Raw genomic sequence first — 8,971 nt, 5'->3', positions numbered from 1 at the left:
ATATTTTTGGAATTTTCATTTTTGAATTTGAAAAACAAAAATAAGAAAATATTTTTGGAATTTTTATTCTAAAATTTAAAGACAAAATAAAGAAAATCTTTTTGGAGTTTTTGATTTTGAAATGTAAAAACAAAATAAAGATAATATTTTTGGTATTTTTGTTTATAAAACAAAATGAAAAATATGAAAATGTTACAACACATTCAAAGTAAGAAGTATCAACTTCCAGACAATGTACTTTCAATCAGCAATGTTTCTCAGACAACGAAGTATGAACTTAACCCTTTAGATATATTTCGAAAACGAAGTGGTTCAAACGCTAAATAGTGAATAATAACTTCTGAATCCTTCAGCAGTATTTCGATTCCTAATTGTTTCACGATGATGACAAGCTTGGAACAGCATTTGCATCGAGCATTCCTAAACCAGACAAGATCCTTAGAAAAGATTTCTCATCCAAAAGCTTTGTAAAAATGACAGCAAGTTTATCCATTGGCTTTTCAAAGTGAACCTCAATCTTACCATCCTCGACATGATCCTTGATGAAATGATATCAATGTGCTATGTGCTTTGTCTTCCAATATTGCGTCGGATTATGGCAGATGCGTATTGCACTTTGTGAATCAGAATACAAATGTATCTTTTTCATGTTGATTGCGTAATCATGTAGTTGACTTTGTATCCATATGACCTGAGAAGTGCAAGCTACAGCACCAACATATTCTATTTCTGCTATCGAAATCGAAACATAGGTTTGTTTCAATGATTGTCAACTAGCACGCTTCCCGTCCAAAAGTTAACATCCACCAGTAGTGTTTTTTCTATCGAGTTGACACCCACCAAGGTTTGTATCTGAAAACGCATGAATGAAGAAACCAGTCTTTGAAGGGTACCCTAATCCTAACGACACAGTTCCTTTGAGATAACGAAAGATATTCTTTACAGCTGTTAGATGGGGTTCTCTAGGATTCGATTGATACCTGGCACAATTACAAACAACGAACATAATATCAGGTCTACTAGCAGTTAAGTATAGTAAAGAACCGATCATGCCCTTGTACAACGTAAGATCAATAGCAGGCTTGTCCAACGAAGATCCTAAGCGTGTGGCAACTACCATTAGTACATTCATTTTTGATCTATTCGTCATGACAAATTTCTCAAGCAAGTTGCTAGAATACTTTTGTTGATTGATGAAAATCCCATCCCTACTTTGACGAATATTCAATCCCAGAAAATTATTGATCATACCCATCATACTCATCTCGAATCGACTTTTCATCATATTCTCAAATTCTCTAGAGAATGAAGGGCCAGTCAAGCCAAAAATAGTATCATCTACGTAAATTTGAACTAGCATCAGATGATCCCCCGCTTTCTTTTGAAATATAGTGGGATCAACAGATCCTTGTTTAAATTTAGAGAGTTTTAAGAACTTGGTAAGAGTTGCATACCAGGCTCCTGGTGCTTGTTTTAATCCATAAATAGCTTTATCGAGAATATAGCAATGATCCGGGAATTTATCATTTATGAAACCTGGTGGTTGTTCAACGTAAACAGTTTCTTCTAATACGTCATTAAAAAAAAGCACACTTGACATCCATTTGATAAACATCAAAGTCCTTGTGTGCTACATAAGCAAGAAATATTCGAACAGCCTAAAGTCTTGCGACAGGGGCAAAGGTTTCATCATAGTCAATACCTTCTTGTTGCGGATATCCTTTAACAACCAACCTTGCTTTGTTTCAAACCACATTACCTTTTTTATCAGTTTTTTTCTTAATAATCCATTTTAAGCCTATGAGTGAAACATCATCAGGTTTTGGAACAAATCTCCAAACCTTGTTTCTTTCAAATTCAGTAAGTTCATATTGCATGGAAACAATCCATTCAGGATCTTCCAAAGCAAACTTTACTATTATCGGTTCTATTTTTGAAATAAAAACATTAAACATGCAAAATTCTTGGTGCACATTCAACACCTCATTTTTAGCACGAAGACGAGCCCTTGTCAAAACTCCAACTTGAGGATCACCAATAACTTTTTCTTTAGGATGATTTTGTGTCCACCGGTCCAGTGGTGGATATGCAGGATCGAAGTCTAAAGGTGCATCTTCGAACATTCCATCCGTCTCAGAACCTTCACCTGCATTGGCCACATTATCAGATACATCATGAAACACATCAGTTTGTGCATTTGAAACATTTGGTATAAATCCATTTTGCTCTTCCTCAACAATTGGATTTAGATTGTGATGCTCCCCCTCAACATCAACATTCAAATGTTCAGCCTCCCCCTCAAATGAATGGTTAGTTTGACCATGCTCCCCCTCATAATTAGACTCATTGAAATTATTGTGTGATATCGAATTCAAGCGCTCCCCCTCCAATCGATCACCTTGCAACACCGGGTGAAATTCGACATGTATTTGAGAGTTTGAGGTAGAATGTGAATCATCATCATCCTAAGTTACCGTCAAATCATTAAAATGTTTCGACGCTTTGGGAATCCGATTATCAACAACATGAACTTCTGCATTTATTACCTTGTCATGAACACCAAAAATTAAGTTATAATCAAAATCAGAAGAATTAGAAATTGATGACTCATCATTTGTTTCTATAATGATAGGCTTATGTTCAAAAGTCTTTTCAACATGTTTGACATAGTAATCATCGAAAGTTAGATTGAAAGTTTCTTCAGTCTTCCTTGTTCGCTTATTCAACACCCGATATGCTACTGAGTTGTGCGAATATCCCAAGAATATCCCAACATCAACCTTAGAATTAAATTTAGAAAGGTTATCTTTGATATTCATTATGAAGCACCTGAAACCAAAAACACGGAAAAATTTCACATTTGTTTTCTAGTTTTTAATGATTTCATACGGGGTGATATTAAAACGACAATGAATAAAAGATTGATTTTGAGTGAAACACGTTGTCCAAACCGCTTCTGCCCATAGATATTGTGGTAGATTTGCATAGGTGAGCATCATCCTTGCTGCTTCACATAGAGATCTATTTTTCCTTTCGACAACACCATTTTGTTGTGGTGTGTAAGGAGATGAAAAATTATGTGTAATCCCTAGATCAGCCAAAAATGAATCAAGAGCTTGGTTCTTGAATTCTGAGCCATTATTACTTTTGATCGTTCAAACTTTCTTTCGTAGACTGAGCTCAATATTCTTGATAAAATCAATCATTACTTCGGTCGTTCTAAACTTCTGACAAAGAAAGAAACCCCAAGTGAACCTTGAAAAATCATCAACAATGACCAAGATGTACCTCTTTTTGTTGAGACTCCCAACAGTCGAAGGTCCACAAAGGCCAATATGAAGATGTTGCAGTGGTTCGATGATTTTGGGATCAATGATGATAGGATGATCTTGACGATGTTGCTTTCCATATTCACAAGCTACACATAACGATTCATTATCAAATTTTAAAACGAAAAACAACGTACAAGATCATGTGAAACCAATTTGTTAAGATTACATGATTAACAATTTGTTAAGATTACTTGGTCAAATTTTAAATTTCCTCTTAGACTTGAGCAAGACTTCTTTTGTTTCTTTGTTCGAAATGACACTTCCTTCCTCATCGAAGACTACTTGATTACCAGTTCCCACATGTTGTGAAACACTAATCAAGTTGTGTTGAAGACCTTCGACGTATGCCACTCGATTGACTATAAACTTTCCACTTGTAACCTTCTCATAGACTTTAACCTTACACTTGTTGTTATTTCCGAACTTCACCACTCCAACATTTTCTAAACTTCTATAATCACACAAACTATCTTTTCGACCTGTCATGTAACCAGAGCAACCACTGTCGATGTACCCATGTTCATCATATTGCTCATCACACAATACCTGCAATCAATTAAAGAAATTAGGTCCCCAAGGATTTTTGGGTCATTGGTTATTAGAATAAAATGCATTGTGAAATGACGATCCTAACACCCAACTTCGAACCTTTGATTTCAAACTATCGATTAAGTCAATTTCTATAGACTTACGTATCAAAATGAAACCATTCATTGGTTTAGGTTCATCACCAACTTCCCCTTTTGCATCAGTAGTTCGTTTCGCCTCAACTTTTCCTTTAGGAACTTCTTTCCATTTTTCGAACTAAAGGATTCGATTCCATTGAAGAATAACTTCCAGTTTGTGACTCGTTCAAGTAACTTTCATAAGCATACCTTATTTCCTCTTGAGAAAACTTCCTAGATTGGTATGGCTTTCCTTTGCCGTCGATCTAGTGATTTACATTCTTCATTTTTGTTTTGCCCTTGACAAATGAATCTTTGACTTTCTGCTTCAAATCAGGATTTTGAATATGAAGTTGTTTTGGTTTAAACAGTTCGTTTCTCTTTACTTGAACTTCCAACTTTTTGAAATCTCTTTTTGGAAATGATGATTTTGCATGGTTTTGATATAGATTTTGAAAAAAAAAATTGTTATAACCGACAGATGTACTATTAAAAACTTGTTGACCATTTGAAAATATTCCTTGACCTTGAGATTTATGTGTCACACCCCCGAACCAGACGGCGGAAACGTCCGGGGGCTGTCGTGACTCAATTGAATACCATAACATTGAATATATGAAACATAACAACATTCGTCACCATGCATTAATATAGTACAACCAGTAGAATTTACATGAAGTATATTGTTTAAGCATTACATTCCCAAAAATAAATTGTTCGATTCGTACATAATCAAACTGCAAGCCATCACCGAATATGTTTTCCTTTGGTTCACTGGTTCCCTGAGAATACAAGTATTTTGAAAAACGTCAACATAAGAAATGTTGGTGAGTTCATAAGTAGTGTTTTAAATTCCAATGTTTTGTATTGTTTGAAAATCGCCAGAAAATCCGATATTTTCTGAAATGAAAAGCCTTCGAAAATGTTTGTGAAGATCCATAGGTATGCTTGTTTGTTTCTATACTTAAAAAAAATTGTTCGTTAAAATTGTATGCATTTCAAATCTGTATGTATTGAAAACCCTAGGAAAACCCGATGTTTTCCTAATTCCTTGAATTACATGAAGTTACATTGAAACCATTGCATAGCGTATAGTGTCAGTCCCAGGCGACGTTGGATTATTTTTGAGCATGATTAATTACTACAAACCCGCATTACACAAACGCCCAGTTTATAGCTATACTAACGATCCCGAAGGCGTCGTCCGTACTAATCACGTTATCCAGCCGCCCTGACTACGTGTCGTCCCACATCCGAAGAGAAAGAGGGCACGAAGACCTCGATGACTCTAATAGCCGGTTGGGGATAAAATGTGTACGAGGGGTCCCCGACCCGCCTCGCAAAAATGTAGACTTTACTAGCAATACCAAAGGACCCTTGGGGACCAGTAGTATACAAGCCATTGAAAGTCCCTCTACGTTGTGCCAAGTCGGTGAAACCCAACACTTCGTAGAAAAAAAATGTCTTCGGGCCTTAAGATCAGGTCATTGGGCTAGCTAGGCCCAACAAACAAGATTTTACACTTTTGGGGCCCAAAGATGGTGCGTAGACGTCTGTGCACACTCGCATGTAAATTTAGTTCCCAACGTTATTTGTATAAATCGTAGCGTCGTCGTGTTAGTAGTTTCGGATTTTCATTGGTTCGAGACCGAACCAATTCGTTTCACAACGATTTTGGTATTGTAGTGTATTGTATTTCGTCGATAGTCGCGGTACCATGGTTTGATCAATTACATGTATTGAAATAGCCTTGGAAGTTTTCTGTTTCAGCCCCTCATTGTTCGTAAAATTTACTTTTTCAACCCTTTAGTTAAATACTTTCCGGTTTGGTCCTTAAATCAATTTTCTTGACATTTTAACACCAAAAATTATTGAAATTGATATTTTTCAGCATATTTTTCATAGAAAACAGTTTAAGTCCCTGAAATTTCAGTTTTCTCGGTTATAACCCTTCTTTTTTGCAATTTTGACAATTTTGGCCCAAATTGTAAAATTTTTGCAACTTTGGTCCTTTTTAATTTAAAAAGCACTTTAAACCTTTGAAAAGGACTTGGATCACTTATGGTCCACTTTTTTACAGAAAATCACAGTTTTGGCCCTCCAAAACAGAAAAATTCGCATAATGGGCCTCATTGGGCCGAAAATGTCATTTTTAGCCCATTAAGCTTGAAATTTATGTTTTTAATCCTCTAAATGAGTAAATTTCCAGAAATTGTTTTATTGAAACTGTTTTGACACACCTCATCCATCAGAATTCGTGATATGTCAATTTGGGCCCTTAATTTTGTATTTTTCACATTTTAGGCCCAAAATTTGTGTTTTTAACCCAAAGAAAATAGTTACTAAACCACTTAACCATTTTTCTTGAAACACTTTGTATTTAGAAATATATTTGAAGCTAAAATCATTTAACACAAGATATATCTCGGTTTTGAGGGGTTTTATGGCTAGATCCAACATTATAACACACAAATGCATGCATATAAGCATGGAAATCATACAAGGCATACAAAACACATATAGATCTACACTTTCACTTGTATTCCCCCCCCCCCCCCCACAAAACTCATAAAAACAAAAAATAGGGGGTATGAAGCTCACCTTGGGTGTGGTTTCGGTTTTTGGAAGAAAAGATGGAGGAAAACTTGATGATTTTTGGCCTTAGCACCTTTCCTTGGTAGATCTCGAGTTTGAGATGGTTCTAGGGTGCAAGATCATGATTTTTGCATAGATTAGGAAAGGATTTTGATAACAAAAAGAATCTAAACCATAGATCCAAGCATAATCTTACCTTAGATGATGATTAACTTGCAAGATCCTCTTGAAAGCCCCTAATTTTCGAGATTTTTGGAGAGGAGAGGGAGGAGTGTTCTTGAGTGTTCTTGAGAGGGTTTGAGAGATTTTTGTGGTGTGTGTGTGCTTGTGGCCGAGAGTGAGAGAGAGGAAGAAGTGAGGTGATCTTTGAAGTGATACTTGCATGGAAGAATAAGATACAATGCATGGATATCCTTTGGGTAATAGTGAGGTGGCATCCAAAGTCAACACTTCCATTTCTCCTTGGGTTTGGGCCTTGGGCCGAGAATTTGAAAGGGAAAAGAAAATTTTGGGCTTTTTCCCTTTAAGCCCAAAATTAGAGTTAGTTAGGGTGTGTTTTATACCTAAAAGAATGTGGTAGGATTTTCATATTTTTATTGGACTAGTTTAGGGTATTCATGTATCAAGGCTTTTAGTTCATTTCATTCTAGGTCCAACATGCCCTAAAATGTTGAATTAAATAAATGTGGGTCCAATTTGAATCCAATTAGGGTTCTAAGCCCTTGATAGTCAAATTGGAAGCTTATTGGTCCATTTGGATCCAATAAGGGAGTCCTAGCCCAAAATGGACTTAAACAAGGACTTCTAAGGTTTCCAATTGCTTGATGACTATTTGTAGTACTTGCATGATGTATTTGATTGAAGTTTTTGATTCACATTAGCTTGAATGTATAGATTACATGACACAAAATTTCCAGTTGTGACATCATCCCCCCGTTAGAGGGAATTTCGTCCCGAAATTCTGTTTGAAGGATAGATTTGAGACTACTAGAATAGGTGAGGGTACTTTTGCTTCATTTGGTCTTCGTGTTCCCAAGTGAATTCTGGCCCACGCTTCGCGTTCCACCGTACCTTCACGATTGGGATGCGGCTCTGTTTAGTACGCTTCACCTCCATGTCCATGATTTCAACTGGTTCTTCGACGAACAGGAGATTCTCATTGATTTCGATTTCGTCAAGCGGAATGACAAGGGTTTCATCTGATAGGAACTTTTTCAGATTAGAGACATGAAACACGGGGTGTACACCGTTTAGTTCCGCGTGTAGTTGTAGTCTGTAGGCTACCGGACCTATTCGGGCGACGATTTCGAAAGGTCCAATGTATCGCGGGTTCAGCTTTCCCCGTTTTCCGAAACGTATAACCCCTTTCCAGGGTGAGACTTTCAACAATACTCGATCACCGACCTGGAATTCTAAGGGCTTTCGCCGTTTATCGGCGTAGCTCTTTTGTCGGTCACGCGATGCTTGTAATCGGGCTCTGATCTGAACGATCTTTTCTGTGGTTTCGCGAATGATTTCCGGTCCCGTTAGTGCCCTGTTTGACGTATGCGTTTTTGCTAGCTGGGTGTCACCTACTTCCGCCCAACATAACGGTGATCTACATTTACACCCGTACAGTGCTTCGAAAGGAGCCACCTTGATGCTCGAATGGTAACTATTGTTATATGAGAATTCGATCAACGGTAGGTGGGTATCCCAAGACTTTCCAAAGTCTATCACACAAGCACGAAGCATGTCTTCAAGCGTTTGAATGGTTCGTTCACTTTGACCGTCCGTTTGTGGGTGATACGCGGTGCTCATATCAAGATGAGTTCCCATTGCCTTGTAGGTACAAACGCGTCAGTCTCTCCATCTTGTAGGATTCTTTGATTGGCAGGAAATGGGCAGATTTCGTCAGTCGGTCGATTATTACCCATATGGTGTCCAATCCGTCCGACGTCTTGGGCAGCTTGGTCACGAAGTCCATAGAAATCCCCTCCTATTTCCACTCAGGGATTGCCGGTTGCTGTAACAATCCGGAAGGTTTCTGGTACTCCACTTTCACTTTGGCGCACGTAAGGCACTTACCAACATAAGTCGCGATTTCCGCCTTCATGTTAGGCCACCAATAGTGTTGTTTAATGTCCAAATACATCTTGTCCGAACCGGGATGAATGGAGTATCGTGTCTTGTGGGCTTCCTTCATAACGGTCTCCCTAAATCCTCCGATTTTTGGGACTCAAATACGGTTCATAAAGTAGTATACCCCATTCTCCTTGACTTCTAGGTTCTTCTCCATCCCGCGTAATGCCTCGCTAGTTCTATTTTCCGCTTTCATAGCCTCTGCCTGGACTGATGCAATTTGAGTGGTCAGATGAGACTGAATGGTTATCGAGTGCG

The sequence above is a fragment of the Lactuca serriola genome, chromosome 7 (assembly GCF_051521515.1).
Source record: "Lactuca serriola cultivar US96UC23 chromosome 7, Lser_US96UC23_V15, whole genome shotgun sequence".
Taxonomy (NCBI): Eukaryota; Viridiplantae; Streptophyta; class Magnoliopsida; order Asterales; family Asteraceae; genus Lactuca; species Lactuca serriola.
This window is presented reverse-complemented; position numbering follows the sequence as displayed.